Consider the following 22,531-nt stretch of genomic DNA (forward strand, 5'->3'; position numbering starts at 1 on the left):
GCCATAGGTCACAGAGATGAAAAAAGTGGATGGGAAGGGTGGTGGAACCATTTCAGCAAAGTGTTACAATAGAAGCACACTATAGGTTCCTAAAACTCTTTCAGATTTCAAAAGCTTCCAAAATAATAAACTTTTCTGGGTTGCTACTGAGATTTCAGACAGTTTTCTTCACTCTCATCAATTTTAACATCTTTGAAACTGAAGGTTGAAAAAAGTTGTAGCCCACCTCAAAGGGCCAGCGTGACAACTGTTAATCAATGAGTGCTTTTGAAGTGTAAAATGTACATCCACTTCTTCCTTTCCATCCTCTCGAAGTCATTCCATCTCCAATCTGTACTGAATCACAATGTCTTTCTTTTCTCCTTAAAATCATTTGTACATTTATTTGTCAGACACTGCAAGGATGGACCTGGAAAAGCTACATTTTTATATTCTCAAATTCCCTCAACAGTATACCAATGTCTTGACAGTACAACCCATTCAAACAAGTAACAAAAAGTCAATAAGATCCTAGGAAAACTGATGTTTACAAGGAAATGTATAGACTCTTTCTTGCTTTCTCTTTGAATTTAAGTCTAGAAAATACTTAGAATAAAAACTAATCATTTCCTTTAGGGTGAGATATATGGAACCACATATCTCCTTAATACCCACATTGATCTTGTGTAGGTGATAGGGCATGGGAATCAGTCAGTAAAGATAGAAGATTGACTGCCATGGTTCTTATGCCTTAGGTTTTAAAAAGACAGATTTGGAGAAATGGGTGCTGGGAAATGTTTAAAAGTGAATCTTGAAGACATATCAGATTTGCATTAATAATAATAATAATAATAATAATAATAATCCTTTATTTATACCCCGCTACCATCTCCCGAAGGACTCGGTGCGGCTTACAAGAGGCCGAGCCCAAATACATCAGTAAAAACAACAACAACAGCAATACAGACAATACATAAACTCATAAACAAAGCAATAAACAGTAACAATAACACCACAACGCATTAAAATCCTATGGCAGGGCCAAATGTAATAATTAAAATGTTTAAAAAATGCTGGGCATGACAAGGTGACATATAGGATAGGTATTTGGTATAACTAGGTATAACTAGGATAGGTATTTGGAGAGAGATGGAGCGAGCAGACAATCCTAGATCATTAGTAAAGTGTGATTAGGGACATGTTGCTTAGGGTTTCCTTATTCTGGGAAGGCACACTGGAACAACACACAGTTAAAACACAGTTAAATTGTACATCATTGATTAATCAAATCCTAAATGCAAACTACACTTTGTATAGGTAGCGAAGTATATAACACAGACAAAATTATAACAATTTCAAGACCAAACACATTTATGAGGCAGGATAGCGGTCTCCTTATCTTTCTGCATGCCATGAATGTCTTGGTGTGGCAAATATTGGGCTAGCAAATTCCTCCTACTCTTTTTACACAGATAATCTCTAATGATACATTTCTTTCCAAAAAATTCTGCAGGAAATCAGTAGTGTCCTTCACATATCTAGGAGACTTGGTGGAATCCCTACACCAGGGGTCTCCAAACTAAGGCCTGCGAGCCAGATGAGCCCTCTGAGGTCATTTATTGACCTCCTACCCTAAACTTTAATTTAAAATGACTTGAAGTCATACAACAACAAAAATCCAAATTAACTTGATTGTGTCATTAGCTAAAACCAGGCCTACACTTCCCACTGAAATACTGGGAAGTTTATGTTGATTAAATTTGTTCTTCATTTAAAATATTGTATTGTTCTTTCATGCTTTTGTGCACTACAAATAAGAGATGTGCAGTGTGCATAGCAAACTATAATTTGAACCCCCAACACAGGGACCATGAAAGGGCCCTCAGCTTTAAAAGTTTGAGCACCTCTGCCCTAGACAAATCCATACCAACCTGGATATTTCTTTGATGTATACCACATTTATCTTCAGTAAAAACAAACTAGTGTTTCCAAGTTTAACTCCTGAGTTTAAGCTGTTCCTGCTTAACTCAAAATGTCTGTGGAAAAATGAGTTATATTAGGTAGGACAAAAGCCTTGATTATTTACTTCCTTTGCAATACATTCAATGGACAACAATATAACTGAAAATTACAGGTTAAAACAACCATTGTAGAGATCATCTAGAAAAATAAATGAAAATTATCACCAAGAATTTCCTTCATGCAATATTTCTCAGATAATTGACAGCAGAACAGTATTTTCAAAATCTGTCATTCTCTGGACTTTAATGTCTTACACTTTGCACTCAGTAGTTTTACTTATATATCATATGGAATTTAAAAAAAATAAATACATTTATGCCATATTTGATCACTTTCCAGTACTCAGCAGCAACCTCAAAGTATTGTGTCATAATTTATACAAACCTCTAATAATACTTGAAGCGTTAGTGTCTGACACAGCAGAATTTTAGACTCCCATCACTCACAGCAATTTGATTCCTAGGAAGTTAGAACTGGGGGACTTTATGACACTTACATATTGAATACATAGGACTCATGATTACAATCAAGTATGAATGCAAAATCCTAGAAGTTATCTCTACATGGGCAAGAAAACTCAGAATCAACCTGAATTGACTTGTGGCTTCGTGACATCCCTGTATTTCTTCTGAGCATCATGACTTATCCTGGGTTAAATCATTTTTGCCCATCTTCAATTTTTGCTTGAAACTCCAGAGTATTGCACATGTGCATGGGAAAAAGAATGGATTGTGCATGTGTTGCTGGTGTCACCACTGCCAGCTGGCCACAAATCTACATGCAAGTTCCTGGCTGTTGTAGTTGTCCTGTTCTTACATCAGCTGACACATAAAAAAAAGGATAGAGAAGATCTTTCTTCCAAGTCATGTTGACACCTTTATGGATATGAGAATGGAATACTTGTGACAGTCAGGAACTTGCATTCTGCTCTGTGTCTGTCTGGGAGTGCAACACTCAAAAGATGAGGTGACGGGACAATGGGGCTAATCAGTCTCAGACCAGCTGGACCATGTGGATATCAACCCAGAACTGTGGGGATTTTGATAAGATGCATATATTCACCTCTGGGATCGCACCAGAACATTTCAGCTCTTGACTGGTGACAAATTAGTTGGCCAGTGTAGATTCACCCTAGGTTAGGCATTTGTAATTGTGATTATGAATTCCAACATGAATCTATAAAATCTGTTTTGCTGGACCACATTAATCTAGCTCTAATCCAGTCCAGTTTTCTATCAATTTCAAGTGTGCATCTCAAAATAGCACCAACGATATGCAATAGCTCTCACTTCTAAAAGAAGTTTTCTTACCTTTGATGAGAAAAGAACCCAAACTTTTATTCATAAATATCAATAACATAGTATTAACATAGCACATGGAAGATCAAGTAATAAATATTGCTAACCTTTTAAGGAAAACCACAAGGGAAGTGTTTGGAATATGATCCTGTTCAAAATCTTCTTTCTCCTTTGTTTAGCAGTGTATTGTGTATTGTTAATTTCATAAGTCTAGGAGTTTGAGGGGGAATGTTAGAGGAGAATACATTGACATTTGCTTTTATTAACCAATATTCTTTGTTTTGAGAATAACACTTTTAAATGTATACAAAATAAACATATTGTATAAATCAAAATAAAAATTCCTACTGGGAAATAATACAGGAATAATTTCATTTTTATTATTAATTTACTTTTGAATGCACTGTAAGAAAGCCAGTTGCATAGTAGCAAATTATAGAGGATGTGTGTGTGTGTGTGTGTGTGTGTGTGTGAATGGATACTGATTGTGTTTTGGGAATCCACGTCAGTTATCTAGCTTCCCATTTAAATTTCCAATAAAAACAGGACTAAAAATCTCAAGATCACCCAGACAAAATAGCCACTGATTGGTGGATTCTTACAGCTAATTGCTCATAAAATTTTCAAGCTCTAGATATATCTGCCTGCCCTTTAGTAATTAATAAAGGGTCTCAGAAATAATTATGTGGGAATGTGTGTATTTTAGCACTACACATATGTTTACCTATACATTGATCTGATGTGAAATTTTTATGAATTAAAAATCAAAATTTGAAGTTTGAATTGCTGTATCTTTTCAATTTCATTCTTTCTCGTGTTCATTTTTTTACATATCACTTATGAAGAAATTTGTAAACTCTGGAAGATTCATATCCAAATTATTTTCAAAAATTACATTTTCACCATCCATAATATATATGAAGACATCAACTGTGACAACAGCACATCATTATAGCATTTTTTTTCAGTTCATAGGAAACAATATCCTTGCTACTGTTTTCATATATCAAAAAGTAATTCATATCCAGTACTTTATCTATAATGTACAACAAAACATTTCTGATAACATTTGGATCAAAAATAATAACTTTTTGGCTTCTTACAAATCTACTACATATGGAAAAAAAGGAGTCCTCCTTATCTTGACACCGTTACATCACCATTGCTGTTTGATAGTGTATTTGGCAGTAAATGCTATCTGTACCTCAGCTTATGAAAAGAAAATTCAGTTTTTCTTTTAAATTAGGAACAAATTGTATATAATTGAACCATATTTTCCCGATATATCAATATGGACACAATGTTCAATTTTTCCTCGTTTTCAATGTCTATTTTAATTTCTTTTTAGACTTTTTTCATAGTTATTTTATAAACTGTTGTTTATAAAATCTTCTTAATCCTCTTTTTCCACATTAAATTTAAAAGAACAGCTAATTAATTTTCATCTGCTGAGATTACAGTTCAAGTCAGCAATTTTGTTTAATGACAATTCACTTTAAACCAAGGAGCAGTACAAAACACCCTTTTCCCCAGAAGAATAATTGCTGAATTCAATGGGTTTTGTGTCATTATCACAAGCTGAGCTCTCAACTTACACTGTTCTTTATTTTCCCTTGCCCCACAAATTCTGCCTTCTCTGATATCTCTTAGTATCCTCAAATATTTCTAACATATGAAAATCTAGGCAAATATGTCAGAACTTATAAAGTGAAATAATTATCAGATCTTTCTAGAGAAATCTATAGGGGGGAAATTTCCACTGATTTTTTATACAATTAACTCTTTTAAAGTCAATGAAAAGCATTCTGTATATAATGATCCAACTATTGATTGTCCAACAGTGAAGTTAAGGAAAATCAACTCATTCTGAGCTGTCTCTTAAATGGAAATTATGAATATAAATGACCATGAAATGATGAGTCAGACATAATCTCATTGATGAGAATTACTTCAATCCAAATTGCAGAGTGGGCTCAAAAATTATAATTAGCCATTCCTTATTTTCCATTTTAAAATTTGCTTCATTTATTCTTTTTGTTTTATTTTTTCAGGCACATTGGTTCAGCTGTTCAATGGAGTTAAGTCACTTGGAATCCAGTAAATCATTCTAAATAAATTTATCTTCCAGGGAATAACAATACAGGCATACCTTAGTTAACAAAGCATCTGACAAAGAAGGTCCTTTTCCCAAAGTGAAATGAAACTGATTGTTTCATTTCACTTGTACATAATGTTCATTTTGTGTGAAAGGTTTGCCTATATATGCTGAACTGCTCTCCTTTTTTGTGGGGTGGGAACTGATACCTCATCTGTGTGCATTACTTTTGCCTCTGGTACCACATTTTCTCTAATGCCCAGGAATACACCTACTTTATTAAGTGAGGTGTACCTGTACAGGTACCACAATTATTGCATTAAATTTTGAGCAAGAATAATGTGTACATTGTAACCAACTCAATGCTGTTTTGTACATCTTCATTTTGTACATCTCAATTAGAAAGATGAACAAAATGGGAATGCAGATGTACAAAAATATATGATGGGTGTAATAAAATAAAGAAGAATATCCAACCAACTGTTTTCAGTTTCCTCATGTACAGATGCATCCGTTACTAGTTTCTTGAGTATAACCCAAGAAACACTGAGGAAGTTTGATGATACAGTGATGGTCAACTACAGTCAAACAAAAGATTGGAAACATGAATTGCCCATCATTTCTCTGGTGAATATCATGAGCTTCCCTGAAACCCAAACACTTTTTATGGGAATTATGATGAGAAAGGACCTGTGTCAAAGTAGAGTCCAGAGGCTCAATTATAAACACACACTGAGAAATGCAAAAAGTAAATTGTGACATATTTGACTGGACCTCTATAGGGAGAAGTGATTTCAAAAAGCAAGGATCATAAGCTGTTGATATCCACTGTCAGAAAAGAGATTTCCAGACAGCTTGATGCTTATACAAAGGCAGTCTTTTGGTTCATCTGGCAGTGTTGTTTACACATCTATGCTCTACTCTGCTCCTGTTTTTCGGCAGGAATCATTCTGGGTTGTGTCTGGAGATGCTAGGAATTGAACCTTCTGGATGAAAAGCATGTGCTGAAATCTGTGTGTGTTTATATGTCTTCAACTCACCTGTCAATTTATAGGAATCATATCCTGTTATCAGGTTTCAACCCATGCAGAGCTGTTAGTGAGGAAGCAATTTATTTCAAGCTTCTGTGGATATTACCAGTTTTTCAGTAAATAAAACTGTGATTTCTTAGTTTGTTCAGTAGTGTGTATCTGAGACTTCAATGAACAACCACAAGAGAAAGTTTCTAGAGCCTGAGATTAATGGTTGAACTTTGCTCCTTAGTTTCTGAAATCACTGACTAGTCTATACATTAATCTTTTTAGGCGAAATCAATTTTCAAATCTTTATAATTCAAATCTGTCTCGTGATGTTTTGTATTGATGTTGTTCACCGCTTTGAGTCGCCTGAGGGCTGAGAAAAGCAGTATATAAATAAAGTAAATAAATAAATAATAAATAAATAAACCTGGGATTTTGACTAGATAATATTATCTTATTCTGTTTTTCAGTGTCCTGGCTGTGCTAGGATCTTAGTTAGTTGCCTTCCTTATCTTGGCAGTGTTCAGCCAGGAATGCTCCCAGACACATAAAAGCAAAGTTCAATGGGACAAAAAAAAAGAGAAGTAATATTTTCATCTTTAAAATCAATCTTTTAGAATTCTCCCAAAACATTGCAGTTTCCCCAAACTGTCTCTGCTTTCTCTAGATTAAGGGAAATATTTTATCACCCTTACTTTTAAAACTCTCGCTTGTTCTCACCTTTCCTTCCTTTTAGCAATTCCTATATTTTCACATTGCTTACTCCCAAACCCTCACATTCTTGAAAGTCCTCCCAATTTGAGTTAGTATCTCAACAGTCTAAAGTAGCTGCATTCTATTTTACATGTACCATTTGCCACTTAAGAAGCACTACTATAATTCTCTATGTGTCCAATACAATTCCCTTTTAAAAATCCGTAAGTTATTCGGTCTAATTTGTCTAAGATGCACTATTGGCTAAAATCCCAAGATTCCCATGAATTCATTTCTGATTTCTAAGGCCATACCTGGTGATTATGCCAGTGTAGTACATTCTTCTAATTCTTGGGAAACACCATAATAAAGGCTACGGTGACTGATTTCTTGCCTTGACTAATTCACTTTGCATTTTGGTGTTCCATTCATCATTGTTAGAAACACTGGGCGTGTAATAAAAGCTATTCAAGCATGTTGCTTTGTTGTTTAATAGTCAGCATGATATATAATAATTAATTCTTAAACCTTGTTAACAGCATTTTCTACAGAAGATATCTGTGAGTGAGACAGGTCCCTTAGCACGCAATATGGCATGGAAATAGACTGAGAATGATTTGCTGACAACAAGGAGGCAATATAATAATTTGCAACTAAAACAATTAACACCCTAAATGTTAAGCACTCTGTTCTTCTTGGCAGCCCTCATAATAATACATCACATCATGAGGGCTGAGTAAACTAGTGAATGATACCAATTAGATTGTATAAGACAAAGATTGCTCAGCCTGATACAAATATCCATGTATACCCCATCCTTTTGTACTAGCTGTTATACAACATTTGTCAATCAACATTTGCTTTCTTTCTAGGCATGTTAATAGAGCCAAGAGAGGATGGTAGCCTGCAGTGATCAACAGCTAGCTAAGAAAGGTTTCCTGCCAAACACTGTAAATGAAATTATTCCCAAGCAAGGGAAGAGTGGACTGGCATTGTTCCCTTTCCTCTAAAGTCCATGTGCAATTGTTTCAGTAACAAAAACTACACAGTCTCATTCTGTCAACACCAAATAAATAGTCTGATAGAAGCTAACATCCTGAGCTCAAACCAAGAGATTATTGGTGCTACGGAGAAAGGTATCACGTTTGTCAGTAAGGTTCTTAATCTGCATTTCAGGAGCTGCTCATCAGACCTGGTAATCAACAGAAATGTATGCAAACGCTGGAGGGTCCAGGGAACAGCCTGTGAAGGTATTCTGAGCCCTAGAAACAAAGCTATATGTAGGATGTATTTTATGAATAGGATGTTGGGTGGCTTTTGACTAGATAAGCCATGCAAACAACTGGCTCTGTTAATCGTATGGATCTGGGAATATATGTAGTACAAATAACTGGACACATTATGCCAAGAAAAACCTATGATATGTTCATCATAACGTCGCAATAAGTTAGGAATTATTTGAAAGCACACAACATCAAAAATTAACATAGCATTTTGGTATTGTTCTTCTACTCTTGTAACTTTCTCACACAGAAACATGAACACCAGCAGAATCTGTTAAAAGCTAACCTGGGCAAGTTATTCACACTTTGCTACTTTCCGCGTAACTCTTTTGAATATAAAATTTTATATATTTGGCTACTTCTTAGAAGGTATTATAAGAAGAATCCAGAATTAATTATTTATTTTAAAATGCTGATTCCAGGATCTTGATTTGAACTACTACGATGAAGTGAGCAATTCTCTTGCTACATCATCATCAACATTTTGGTAACCACATTTATGTCCCGGTAGAAGGCTAATATTTTCAGTGCTTCCATTGCCTGATGGGCTCCAGGCTACAAGAATCAAGAAGGTTCCACTGCCACTGTAATAGATGCATAAGTCAATTGTATGCATATACAATCAGAAGTCATTCTGTACTAACAATCTTTGTGATAACCAGCAGTCACTCTGACATGAAACTAATGCAGATGATTTAATAGTAGACAAAATTGAGAGGTGCTGCTACTTAGAGTCCTATGCCACTGTTACCAGGCCATATAATACAAAGGACCCATGATTTGTGACATTGACACACCACTTCCTTCCTAATTCCAAATATACTGAACATGTCTAACTTAATCAGAAGTTGCTGACATTGGCTTTATTGGGGCAGGAAAAAAATCTGAATAATTTGTGAACCCTGTGCTATGAAGAGCCTCCCCTGAGCATCCAGAATAAAATAGTGTTAAAAAAATTGAAATATATGATATACCTTTCTAATATAGAGCAAAAATGGTAAATAGGACTGTTTTCCGCACTTTTAAACTTGCTGTACCTATGACGCTTTATATCTGATCAGTTTGAATATTAACACAGTTGTAGATATAGATAAGACATAAACTATTACAGGAATAGTATCATTCTTATAAGCAATTTCATATGAACACTTATAATGACAAAAATTTTATATGTGGCTGACCTTTTAATCTTCCTATAAAAGAGGTGTATAAGAAACATACTCTCTGAAAACTTTAAATAATGAAAAGTACCTTCTCATGTGCAATACATTTGCGGCACTCAGATCTGATGTGTGATAGTAAGGGAAATATTAGGGCTGGGCGGTTTCGTTTCGTTAATTCGTAATTCGTTAAAATTCGTTATTTTTTTATAACGAAGCGATAACAAACCATTCTGGAGCAACTTAAAAACGAAACGAATTTTTAAATTCGTTTCATAAATGCTTCGGATTCGTTATGTATTCGTTTCATTATCGGTTTGAGGTCGTTTCGTTATTATTTCCGCATGTCTGGGGCAAGTTTTATAGTTGTTTTTTGTTTAATTAGTGAAAAAAATTATAATATCACACCAACAGTCAACAACAGAGGGAGAGGGAAGCTTCAGAAGTTCCCCCTGTCCCATTTGGAGGTTTTTTAGCGTATTGCGCGGTCGCGTCCGCCATTAACGAATCGATTCGTTATTCTTTCGTATTTGTTTCGTTAATGTTTCGTAATTTTTTTTAACATTTACGAAATTTCGTAAATATCGAACTTTTTAAAAGAAAAATTTCGGAATTCTTTTAAATATCAAAACGCAAAAAAACCCAAAAAACGAATCGATTTTAGAAACAAATTTTTCCGTTGTTACCCAGGCCTAGGAAATATGCAGTACAAGTAGAAGTGTATCAGAATACATATATAACATATATTCATTGTAAGAAGTTGAAAAGATTATGTTTATATAGTCGGAGTGCCATTTGACAGCTTTAATCAGTATGCATCTCTTCACATCACTGTTTAAATGTCAAAATCATCTTCAGAGGTCTCATCAGAACAAAAGCAGTATTTAAATTGTAAATGAAAGGCTCCAAATTATGTAAACCATAATTGTTTCCCCAAATATCTATGCGCACATGCACACACTCACATCTCATAGAATCATAGAATCATAGAATCATAGAATCAAAGAGTTGGAAGAGACCTCATGGGCCATCCAGTCCAACCCCCTGCCAAGAAGCAGGAATATTGCATTCAAATCACCCCTGACAAATGGCCATCCAGCCTCTGCTTAAAAGCTTCCAATGAAGGAGCCTCCACCACACTCCGGGGCAGAGAGTTCCACTGCTGAACGGCTCTCACAGTCAGGAAGTTCTTCCTCATGTTCAGATGGAATCTCCTCTCTTGTAGTTTGAAGCCATTGTTCCGCGTCCTAGTCTCCAAGGAAGCAGAAAACAAGCTTGCTCCCTCCTCCCTGTGGCTTCCTTTCACATATTTGTACATGGCTATCATATCTCCTCTCAGCCTTCTCTTCTTCAGGCTAAACATGCCCAGTTCCCTAAGCCGCTCCTCATAGGGCTTGTTCTCTAGACCCTTGATCATTTTAGTCGCCCTCCTCTGGACACATTCCAGCTTGTCAATATCTCTCTTGAATTGTGGTGCCCAGAATTGGACACAATATTCCAGATGTGGTCTAACCAAAGCAGAATAGAGGGGTCAAATCTCCACATTATTTGGTTGCCAATCAGTTTCCAGGAAAAATATAAAGTGTTGGTTATTACCTTTAAGCCCTACATGGTTTGGATTCAAGTTATTCGAAAATGTGCTTCTTCCCATATAATCTGTTCCATATATTTAGGTCCTCTGGGCGGAAGTTTACTAGATTGGAAACTGTCACCAAGAAGGCCTTTTCATCATTTTATAGGTATGGATGATTTAAATGTGTTTTAAGTGTTTTTAACCTATGTTTCATATTTGTTTTATTGTTTTATGTTTTTAGTTATCTATTGTATTTAAATTTTATGAGTATGTTATACACCTCTTTGAGCCTTGGAGAGAGTAAGTGCTCTCTCCAATTACTATAATCATCATCATCATGATTTAATACAAAATATGTTCATTTTAAATTCTAAATTTTAAAAATGCTAAATTGTTGTTGCTTAGATACATAGGGCACAAAACACTGACTTTAAAGTGAACGTTTTTTTTTCTTAGCCAAGAAAAGGTATCCTTGATTTGACCAAATTAAATTAAAAATGCTTGTGAAGCCATATAATGTTTATGCTGAAATCAATCATTCCTACTGAAACTTTAGCCATATATTTAGTGTCCAATTGTTGTTGGGGGTTTGTGTTGTGTGTGTGTGTGGGGGGGGGGGGTTGCTGCCATTTATTTTGAGGAGTCCATGCTTATCCTGTTAATAGCTTAGTTCAGTCTTCTATTTTCTGTCCTAATCTCCATTATATGTAGCAGGCTGCAAAAGTGCTCCTCTCTTTGGATGTAACTATATAGACACTAAACCACTCGCTAGTAAATGATATAGATCTGGTCCTCCGTATGTCAGTCTGATGGACCAAGATGTATGCTGGCTAGGACTAATGGGAGATAAAGTAAAACAAGTAGAAGAAGGCCACATACTCTGCATCCAAGCTTAAATCCTAGATATGTAAGCTTTTTCAGCTAATGCATGCACACTTTGTGTGTAATAACAGGTTTTTTTTCAAATCACTTTATCACATGGGAACCCCCCCCCCCCCCCCCGACCACCATTTCACCATTGTCAGTCTGATGGACCAAGATGTATGCTGGCTAGGACTCATCACAACATGGGAAGGACTTTGTGTTTGAAGAAAGCATCCAAAGATGCTTCCACCCGGTTGGGGGTGTGCCCTCCACCGGAAGCCACACAGCATCATGTGATGGCTGGCATAGGGCTCCATCCCCGAAGAAGGCTTGAAGCATCCTAGGATGCTTATTTTAGACTGTGATGAGGTTGTGAGTTTGCAAATTGAATATAATTCTATACCATGGTTATTACTATTAGCCATTAGTATGACAATTGTCATGTTGATGTGTTGATTCCATATGAGTCAGATAGTAATATTTAGCCATTGCCTAAAAGAAAAGGGAGCAAATGCTTTTACAAAGGATTTTTCATTCTTCTAAATTTGAATATTTCCCTGACTGCCAGTGTGAGACTTTGATGTGTTCAAAAAAGACAGATCTAGTGTTTCTAAAAGATTTAGCATTAAGCAAGGTTTCTGCCCATACAACCCTCTGGTCTTAGAAGAGAAATAGTGAAGAAGCAATTGGCACTTGACCTTTACTTATTCATGTGAAGATAAAATAGCCTGAGTGGTGAAATGACCAGACATAGAAGAACGATGAACTGAGTACTAAGAAACAAAGCTAGTGCTGAATCAGCCTCAGGTTCTGAAATGATGTTTAGCTATCTTTCAGACCAGAACAGAAGACATGATGCACTCGACAAAGATCTGTCTGCAAAGGTAAGTAGACCTATCAAATGATATGAAAAGGTTCCTTCTCCAGGGCCACAGAGTTCTAAGAGTATCACGTTTGGAAAAAGCTGTATAAGATCTTCAAGTATGGGCTGGAGAGGCCACATGCTGCTAGCCTCATAACAAGTCAGTGCAGTTCTTTTCCCTTTTCTTGTCTACTTCAATGAGCAGGGGCTAGTTTTATTGTTCAGCAAGCAGCATGTGGCATGTGAACCATCCTACACTGCAGGAAATATTTTGCAGACACTGCATGATAAAATTACCAAGTGCCTCTCTTTGTCCTTGGGCTTATTTCCTCTAATCACGGGCCAGAGATGTTACATTTTGAAAAGGAAAGGCTATATCTTCTAGTGCCAGTTTGCAATTTTACCTTGTATATCATCGCTTACATTTTTCCTAAGAAAACATCGTTCAACATTCCTGTGCTATCCTCCTGTCTTATTTAAAATTTGTAAATACCACAAGAACAAACAAACATCTGATATTGGTTTGCCCTTATCCCTCCTGTACACAGGTAAAACAAAAGAACAAAGAGTGTTATATGTCTCTGGGTCTCCAGCCACCTGCCTGCTCCAGGATAAGTTGAAGTGGCACATTCACTAATGGGATGAGGATTTACACTTATCTTTCTTGTCAGAATGTGACTGACCCATTCACCAAAGTTGAAGAAGAGTTGTTTTTTTCAGAAATGCAGTGAGTATTTGCTTGGGTTTTGTTTCAGGACTCCCCCCCCCCCAAAAAAAAAAAAAAAAAAAGAATGCTCGAGTCCCATTATGTACACTGGCATAGAAAATGGGTGTCCCATATAAAAATGACAAGATCAAGATTGGCTTTGTGGATTTTTTTTTTTTGCTATTTTCAAGCTTTGGGTGGTTAAAGCTGTGGATACATAAACTATAGATATAGAGAGTTGATGGTACACATAAAATGCATCATAGCTGGCATCATGTTAGTGACATACATGATATCCTCCATATCCAGAAGCAGAATGACTGCAATATCTGCTGAGAATCCCAGTGGATCTGGATGGAACGTGCCATTAGTTTGTCTTGTGTTATAGGACATTGGTCTGCCCCTTTCTCTCTGCCAGTGACAGAATGACCATTCATATAACTATTATAGCAAAAAACCACGAGTATCGAGTGGTGATACAGGTGCCAAAGCGGAGTTGCCCCTCTTCAGCTCCTACACTATGCTGGAAAATGTTGGATCATGGTTATTGATTGTTCAAGTAAGCTGGTACTCAGACCTGTGTGGAATGGGTGGTAATGGTTTTTACCAAACCTTGCTCATAGTGTAGAAATAGTAGAATCAATGCAATTTAAAGGTGCCTTGAATCAGCATGAATAAATCTAGATGTTGATGATGATGCATATCTTGGAGTACTTTGTGACTTATGGCAACCCTATCACAAAGTTTTTCCAATGATATTTGTTCAGAAGATATTTATCTTTGCCTTCCTCTAAGGCATAGAGAATATGGCCCTATTACATTGCTGTAAAATTTTGAAACTGCATTACATGGTCAGTGTAGACTTATATAATGCAGCTTAACTGCATTGGACTGCATTATATGCACCATCAAAGATTGAAACTGTATTATATGGAAATACAGATGGGACCTAATGACCAGCTCAAAATTGTCCCTTTGATTTCCCATGCCCAGGGGTGAGAAAGGCGGTATATAAATACTGTAAATAATAAATAAAAAACCTGGGCTCTTGCATTACAGTTCTAACAACCACACCAACATAGAGATGTATTCATCATCCAGTTTATTCTTCTCTGTGACCTGACAATTTCAAGAAAAAAATAATACCCATATTGCTGCTTAGCTCATTTTGATTTCCACATCCTCCAGCCCTGACAGTGAATATTTAATGTCATGTACCAGAATTGTGCTAGTTAATTAGGCAATCAAACATATGTAAAAGGATTAAGGCACACATCTATATAGCTTGTTTCTGTATATCCAGAAGAGTTCGTGAAGCACTACTTCCTTTATATATTTCCCAACTCCACCCCTTAAATTGAAGCACAGTGTGACATAATGGATGGACTGGCTCACTCTTTAAAGCTTGAGGCAGTGCCAAACTCATTCCCAGGATTTTGATTTTTTTTTTTTAGAGGGGAGGCTGACTCTGAGTGAGAGAGGATCTACCCTAGCAAACCTTTTGTATTGTTATCCCAATAACACCAAGCATTTGGGATATATTGAGCATGGTGATCAGATCATGATATGAATAAACATTAGGCCTGGGTAACAACGGAAAAAATTGTTTCTAAAATCGATTTGTATTTGGGGTTTTTTTTTGTTTCGATATTTAAAATAATTACAAAATTTTCCTTTAAAAAAATTCGATATTTACGAAATTTCGTAAATGGTAAAAAATTAACGAATCGATTTCCGAAACAATAACGAATCGATTCGTTAATGGCGGACGCGACCGCGAAATACGCTAAAAAACCTCCAAAACCTTCTGAAGCTTCCCTCTCCCTCTGTTGTTGACTGTTGGTGTGATATTATAATTTTTTGTCACTAATTAAACCATAAAACTGGCCCAGACATGCGGAAATAATAACGAAATGACCTCAAAACAATAATGAAACAAATACAATATCAAAATACGAAGCATTTACAAAACGTTTTTGAAAATTCGTTTTTTTAATAATTGCTCCAGAATGGTTCGTTATCGTTTTGTAATTGAAAAAATTAACGAATTATTAACAAATTACGAATTAACGAAACGAAACCGCCCAGCCCTAATAAACATAACAGTTGAAATAATAGACTTTCTTTTTTTACTTTAATTAACAAAATATTTAGAATACTTTTTGACTTATTCTTTACTTTACAGCAACAGTTTTCTTTTCTTCTCCCTGACTATTTTGTCAATTACATTTTCTGGTTTGATAGTGATGTCCCGATGGATGGAAATCATTGCGAGTCCACTAAGTCTCTGGTCTGTCATTAAACTTCTAGATACACTCTTCACTCTCTTCAAGGCTGAAAACAATCTTTCCAAACTACATGTCATTAGTGGTAGAGCAGCTAATACAGAAGTGGCATCCTCTTTGGTGCCTGGGCTGTTGTCGCATTCCCCTTCATCTCCCGGCACCAGTCTGAAACCAGGGGCACCAAAAAGGAAAGAAAGTGCACCGAGGGCCCAGGTGCGGACAAGAACCCCACCATGCCACAAACCAGTAAGGCCTTCTCACGAACCACCCTGAAAATTTGGGGGGGGGGGCTGAAGCCCCTCAAGTGCCCCCCCCCCCCCGGCTACATGCCTGGGCAGTGGGTAATCCTGGCTAGTGTAGGTGTTCTGTAACTTTACAGGAGCTAAGAATTTCATTTGAAAGAATAGATCTTCATTTCAAAGGATGTCATGTAATTTGCCTGAAATGTTGTTTGTCTGGATCAAAAGAGGGTGAGAGAAGTGTATGCATGTTGATATGAACTGTTTTAGAATCTCTCTTTTTCACTTTTTTTTCTTGTCAGGAGCAACTTGAAAAACTGCAAGTCACTTCTGCTGTGAGAGAATTGGCCATCGGCAAAGATGTTGCCCAGGGGATGCCCGGATGTTTGATGTTTTACCATCCTTGTGGGAGGCTTCTGTCACGTCCCCGCTTGAGGAGCCAGAGCTGACAGAGGGAGCTCATCCGCTCTCTCCCCTGATTCGAACCTCCTACCTGTTGGTCTTCAGTCCCACTGGCACAAGGGTTTAACCCACTGTACCACTGAGGGCTCCTCTTTTCCACTGAATCTTAGGCATTCCTCATGTGTGCTCTTGTGCAATAATTAGTACAAAGGAAGTGTCTTTTTATGACCTTCTCTTCCTGAAAGCTCTATTTCTCCCTAGCTCTTCTTTCAGCTTAATAAGCACAAGAGCATGTATTCCTCCTCTTTCTCCTCTTTCCCTCCCAACTAAACACAAGATCATTGGAGATAATTATCAATAGGCCATAAGACACTTGAGGTTTTCCTAATTCAAAGTGTGCATAATTTTCCAGCAGCATGGGAAATCAATTGTTTTGTAAACACCCTTTGGAAAATGGCTAAGCACACAAATATTTAAGGAATCTCCTGTGTTAGCCCTGTTTATGGACAAAGGAACATCTGTTCAGTTAATGGTGTATATTTAGCCTCCAAAGGCACTCTAGAGAGAAATGTTTTTACATCCCCAAGTCTGGACCAAGGCCCAGTATAATGAATTGGCAAGACCTGAAGCAAATGGCAAAATATTCATGTTAGTATTAAGATGGTAAGAGTATGCAAGGAATATGTGAGGAGATCCTAAACAGACAGAACAAAAATCTCATAGTCCAATTATGAGTGCTGTTTAAAGTGCTGATTAGAGCAACTGCTGAAAAAAATAATTATGCTTAGCACCATATTCTTGGTCTTATGTGTTGCTGGAAACTGGGACTACAGGAATAAAAATTTTATGAAAAAAAATCAAAAAGTAATTTGTGAAAACATGAGACATGGTCATGTTGGTCACAACTACACTGAAATGACAGCCACATGCACCTTCTTAAGGATGAACATAATAAGAGAACTTGGACAAAACCATTTATGACAGCACATTTGACCGTATAATGAATTTCAGTATTGTTTCATTTAAGCCTTCCTACCCTATCATAATAAATTGTGGCAAGTTCAAGGATACCAAGTCACCTTGCCTGTCTCCTGAGGAATCTGTATAATGACCAAGTAGCAACAGTTAGAATAGACCATGGAACAACAGATTGATTCAAGATTGGGAAAGGAGAACAGCAGGGCTGTGTAGTCTCACCCTATCTATTCAACTTTTTTCCCATAGTAACCTATGGATGTGAGAGCTGAACCATAAAGAAGGCTGAGCAAAGGAAGATAGATGCTTTTGAACTGTGATGCTGGAGGAAAATTCTGAGAGGGCCTTGGACCACAAGAAGATCCAACCAGTCCATATTCCAGGAAATAATGCCTGACTACTCACCAGAGGGAAGGATATTAGAGACAAAGATGAAGTACTTTGGTCACATAATGAGAAAACAGGAAAGCCTGAAGAAGATAATGATACTGTGGAAAATGGAAGGAAAAAAAGGAAGAGGGGCCAACCATGGGCAAGATGGATGGTTATTATCCTTGAAGTGACTGACTTGACCTTGAAGGAGCTGGGGGTGGCAACAGCTGACAGGGAGCTATGGCATGGGCTGATCCATGAGGTCACAAAGAGCCAGAAGCAACTGAACGAATAAACAACATCCTTTATGCTTATGCATAAATCAAGGGCAGGTTCTGATCCCAAAATTATGGATTTTGATAGGGCTCTTGAATAAGTTGAAGATCATTCTGCAGAGAGGAGAAAGCACAAATGGCACCTCAGAGTCAGACACTTTTGGCCACTGCTACCATTTCCCTATCCAGATATTTGAAAAGGTCAGAAGCAGTGCCATTATGGAGAGAGTATTGGGGGTCAGTGCAGCTCTTAGGTTCTCCTAGGATGGACAAATCTCTCTCTTTTTAAAATAAGATTTAAGATACAGTACTGTATTTAAATTGATTCATGGATAAATCAACTCAGTTTTTGGGGCTAATTTTTAGCTAACATTTCTAGACTTATACATTAGTATAGTAGTTACTAGGGCTGGGCAGTTTCGTTCGTTAATTTCGTAATTCGTTATTGATTCGTATTTAAATTAGCTTACGATCCGATATTGAGCCATGCAGGAGCAACTAAAAATCGAAACGAATTTTTCAATTTATTTCGTAATTGTTTCGTAATTGGTTCGAAATCATTTCGAAATTGTTTCGTTATTATTTCCATATGTCTGGTGCAAGTTTTATAGTTGTTGTTTGTTTTATCAGTGATAAAAAAATAAATTATCACACCAACAGTCAACAACAGAGGGAGAGGGAAGCTTCAGAAGTTCCCCCTGTCCCATTTGGAGGTTTTTTTAGCGTATTGCACAATCGCGTCCGCCATTAACGAATCAATTCGAAATTTACGAAATTTCGTAAATAACGAATTTTTTTAAAAGAAAAATTCAGAATTCTTTTAAAAAACGAAACGCAATGGACCCCCTAAAAACGTAACGAGTTTAGAAACAAATTTTTCCATTGTTACCCAGGCCTAGTAGTTACATCTTTTCCAACTATTGAGTGTGATTGAGGGCCTCCACACAGTCAGCACTGCTGCTGTTCTCCCAAAATGTTGAAAGAAAGAGTTGCATATGTATTGTTTCTGACTTTCTTGTGACATGTGCAGACTGGTAGATGTTTGTCCATGCTCTTTGACTTTCATCCTCCAAAAGTTATGGTTCTGTTATCAGTTACATATAAACAGTAGATGAATGAAAGGTGAGTTCAAAGACATAGATCTTGCCAGAGATTATTAATTCAATTCACTTCAGGTTCTGAATGTACAAATAATGGAAACTGGAACAACTTATCTTGATATAACAAATTGTTATTTCACATTGTTATTTTTGGATAATTAACAGTGTAAACAGACACCTTCCATGTACTTTGGTCTCTGTGCAATCCAATATGTAAAATGTATGTAACTATCTATTTTTTCTGCTTTATGTTTTTGTGAATGAGATAATATATAGGACCATTATAATTATCAAATACTACAGGCTAAGATCATCTCATTTCCCATTAAACACAAGTACACATAGATTGTGGCTTTGAGCTGTAGTGATCACTCAAGCTGAAATCTGCTTGTTTACTCTCTTTATCTCATAGTGTCACACACAGTGGCATGTTAGGAGGAGGTAAAAAAGAATGAAGTGAATGGAAGTTCCTCCCAAAGGGACAAACACTCTGATGTGAACATATATTATTTACTAGGTTGTGACCAAGGGAAAGCAATTACAGTAGAAAGCAGGAAATAAAAGAGGAAAATCCAGCATGCTTCCACGTTTGAATAAACAAGTACTGAAGGTCAGGCATCAACAATCTGATGCAGTACTTTCTGTACTAAGGTAGTGTTGACCAAAACCCAGTTCACAGTGTTTTTCTTCATAATATACAATAGAAACAAATGGGGGTTTGGGAGCTTTTCTTTTTAAAAAAAATATGAGAAAAAACTGACTTATGATGAACAAGTTCAAAATGGACTAATTATTGTCCTCTGCTTTATTAGGGAAAACATGTTGTGTGGACAATCACACAAAATTTCCATAATGCTCTTTTGTGACACAGCCCAAGACTGCTAATCTTTGCAGGACAACATATAAATATCTGTAGTGCCTTTAGATTTCTTCTGGCCTGAAACAGATGTAGACTACCTTTAGGTTTGTGCATGGTATAAATCTCCAAATGCAGAGTTGGACATTTGAGTCAGCTATTCAGCAGTTGTATTAAATGCACCACAATTGAATGCATAATTTAATGTAAAACCCAATGCATAATCATATGTGCAATTTTATTTTTTCAACTTTGAAGTAAATGGATACATTCTATGTCAGGCAAAAATGAACAACTTCAATCAGCAAACTAACACATGCATTCAAAGGGGGCTCATAAAATGAAGTATAGGGCATTCTGTAACAGGAAGTCAAACTGGAATACTCTCTTCTTTTAGTCCTTCTGCGAGGAAGTGAAAACCTTTCCAACAGGAATTTCTAAAATGGATTGCAAAGTTTGCCAATAATATGCATTTTTTTGTTTTTGGATTTATTTTGGAGGGTGCTAATTCTATTAATTGTTTAATTGTATTTTAATATTTCTTAAATGTTTTCCTAAATGTTTGCACTGGAAGAAAAGTGGACTATAATAAAAAAAAATCAATTTTAGCTCGTTGATTTAATTTTTGTCAGCTGCCATGTGTTCCAATAACAGGAAAAAGCCAGAATGTGTATGTACAGAAGTTATTGATACTGTATAAATGTTTAACTTTTAGAATATATTTGTTTTGGTAACAGTAGCTGAAGCTAGAGCCAACTAGTTGTATCCACCGGGCGTTGCCAAGGAAACCAGGCAGGCTAGCTCAGAGAGGAGAAGTGGGCAGAGCCTAGCAAGAGAATATTAGCTGCGTTTTGAAATGAAGCAGTTCAGTTGGGGGTTTGGAGAGGGAGTGAGCAGTTGAGAGTGAAGAGAGGAGAAGCAGTGGGTGTGAACAGCCAGAGATTTCTTTAGTCTAGGAAGGCTGAAGGGGGAAACCTAATTAGTTTCATTAGTCGGAGAGGGCTAAGGGAAGCTTGTTTAGATCACTAGTTAGGAAAGAACTAGGGATCTAGGATTTGATCAAGAAAAGATCAAATAAGAAGGCTATTCACCTCAGGAAACATTGTTAAAGAAAGTGCTTCACCACAGTAAAAGTCAGTTACAAGTTGTATCATCCAGAAGTGTGAACTGTATTGCAAACCAAGTTACATTCAAAGTTCTCTAAGTTATTCCAAGTTAACTATCAGCCTGCAACCATACGCTTTGTACAAAATAAACTTATTAACTTTAGTTTGAAGATCGTGTCATCTCCATTTATCTGCGTCTGGGGAGCTAGTCTCACGTTGGTGGCAGTTACCTGAATTACATCTATAATCATCCACACCTGTATACTCGGTGGCAGAATTTAAGAACAGTCTATACAACTAGTGACAGTGGGTGGGTTCTTTAAAGTTAAAAGCCCTATACCCTGTCTGTTGTTGTAATTGCAGCACCTTCGCAATTAGCACAATTGTACAACTGGTGCGTGCAGACATTTACAATTGGTGGCAGCCCTGTACAATTGGTGTACAACCTTTACAATTGGGCTAGCGTCACCGCAGTGTAGATGATAACAATGGATATCTGATACACGGGCATGGCCCACACCAAAAACTTAAGAATTGTAACTTACTAAATACTTTTTCATTTGCATTTTGTAAATCTTGGAAGCCTCTCAAAGTCAGTTTCATATTCAGTGCAAGGAATCAAAACAAAGCCAAAAAGGATGCCTTTCCTCTTTAAATTAATGGCCTTTCACCATAAGGAGAAGGAAGCAACAAGGGAAAAAAACAAGAGTTCTCTGGAAAAGAGATGGAGAAAGCACCAAATTGTGGAATATATAGTTTGAGAAGGCGAGGAGCCCTATGCCAGAGAATTCAAAAGGCCCTGACATAAACTACATTTCCCAGAATTTTGTCAGCATCAGAAAGCCCCAATCGAGATAGGGTAGAGCTATTTTCCCTTTGTAGCAGCAGCCAACCAGACTTTCAATAAATTGTTGAATCTGCAAAGAGGAGGACTGACTCATACTTCTAGTAAGTAAATCTCTGTGCTGGGCTGGGAGCAAAACCATAAATGTAAGTTCTATTGGTTAATATGAGAGACATTCAATGAGATAGCTGTTGTGGTGTTTGTTTTTTTAAAAAAAAACATTTTTGTTAAAACTTTTTAAAAATCCCTAAAATCAGTTGATGGATCAATATTTCTGAAAGTTGGAGGGGATCATCCCCTGTTATCTTGTGTCATTGTATAGAAAATTCAAGGAGATGGTTCTTGTAGTTTGTTTATTAAAAATATATATTAAATTGTGGATAAGTTAAACATTCTGAAACTTGATAAGCTAGCAGTAGTAAATGTGTTCTTCCATTTTAGCAAGTTTCACCCCAATATCTGTAAAAATGAGGGAGAAATGAGACCCTGAATTTTCCCCACTTGTGCAATTATTATAATGAAA

At 36.6% G+C, this 22,531-nt stretch overlaps 2 long non-coding RNA genes across 2 annotated transcripts; both read left to right on the forward strand.

The window, feature by feature from the left end:
- Positions 1-5,903: 5,903 nt before the first annotated feature.
- On the forward strand, positions 5,904-11,391 carry LOC132772715 (uncharacterized). The gene is made up of 3 exons (XR_009631256.2): positions 5,904-6,021; positions 8,283-8,356; positions 11,223-11,391. It is a non-coding gene; the product is annotated as an uncharacterized lncRNA (long non-coding RNA).
- Positions 11,392-12,809: 1,418 nt separating this feature from the next.
- LOC137096968 (uncharacterized) lies at positions 12,810-18,596 on the forward strand. The gene is made up of 3 exons (XR_010909854.1): positions 12,810-12,870; positions 13,397-13,575; positions 16,381-18,596. It is a non-coding gene; the product is annotated as an uncharacterized lncRNA (long non-coding RNA).
- The last annotated feature ends 3,935 nt before the right edge of the window (positions 18,597-22,531 follow it).

The sequence above is a fragment of the Anolis sagrei genome, chromosome 4 (genome assembly GCF_037176765.1).
Source record: "Anolis sagrei isolate rAnoSag1 chromosome 4, rAnoSag1.mat, whole genome shotgun sequence".
Lineage (NCBI taxonomy): Eukaryota > Metazoa > Chordata > Lepidosauria > Squamata > Dactyloidae > Anolis > Anolis sagrei.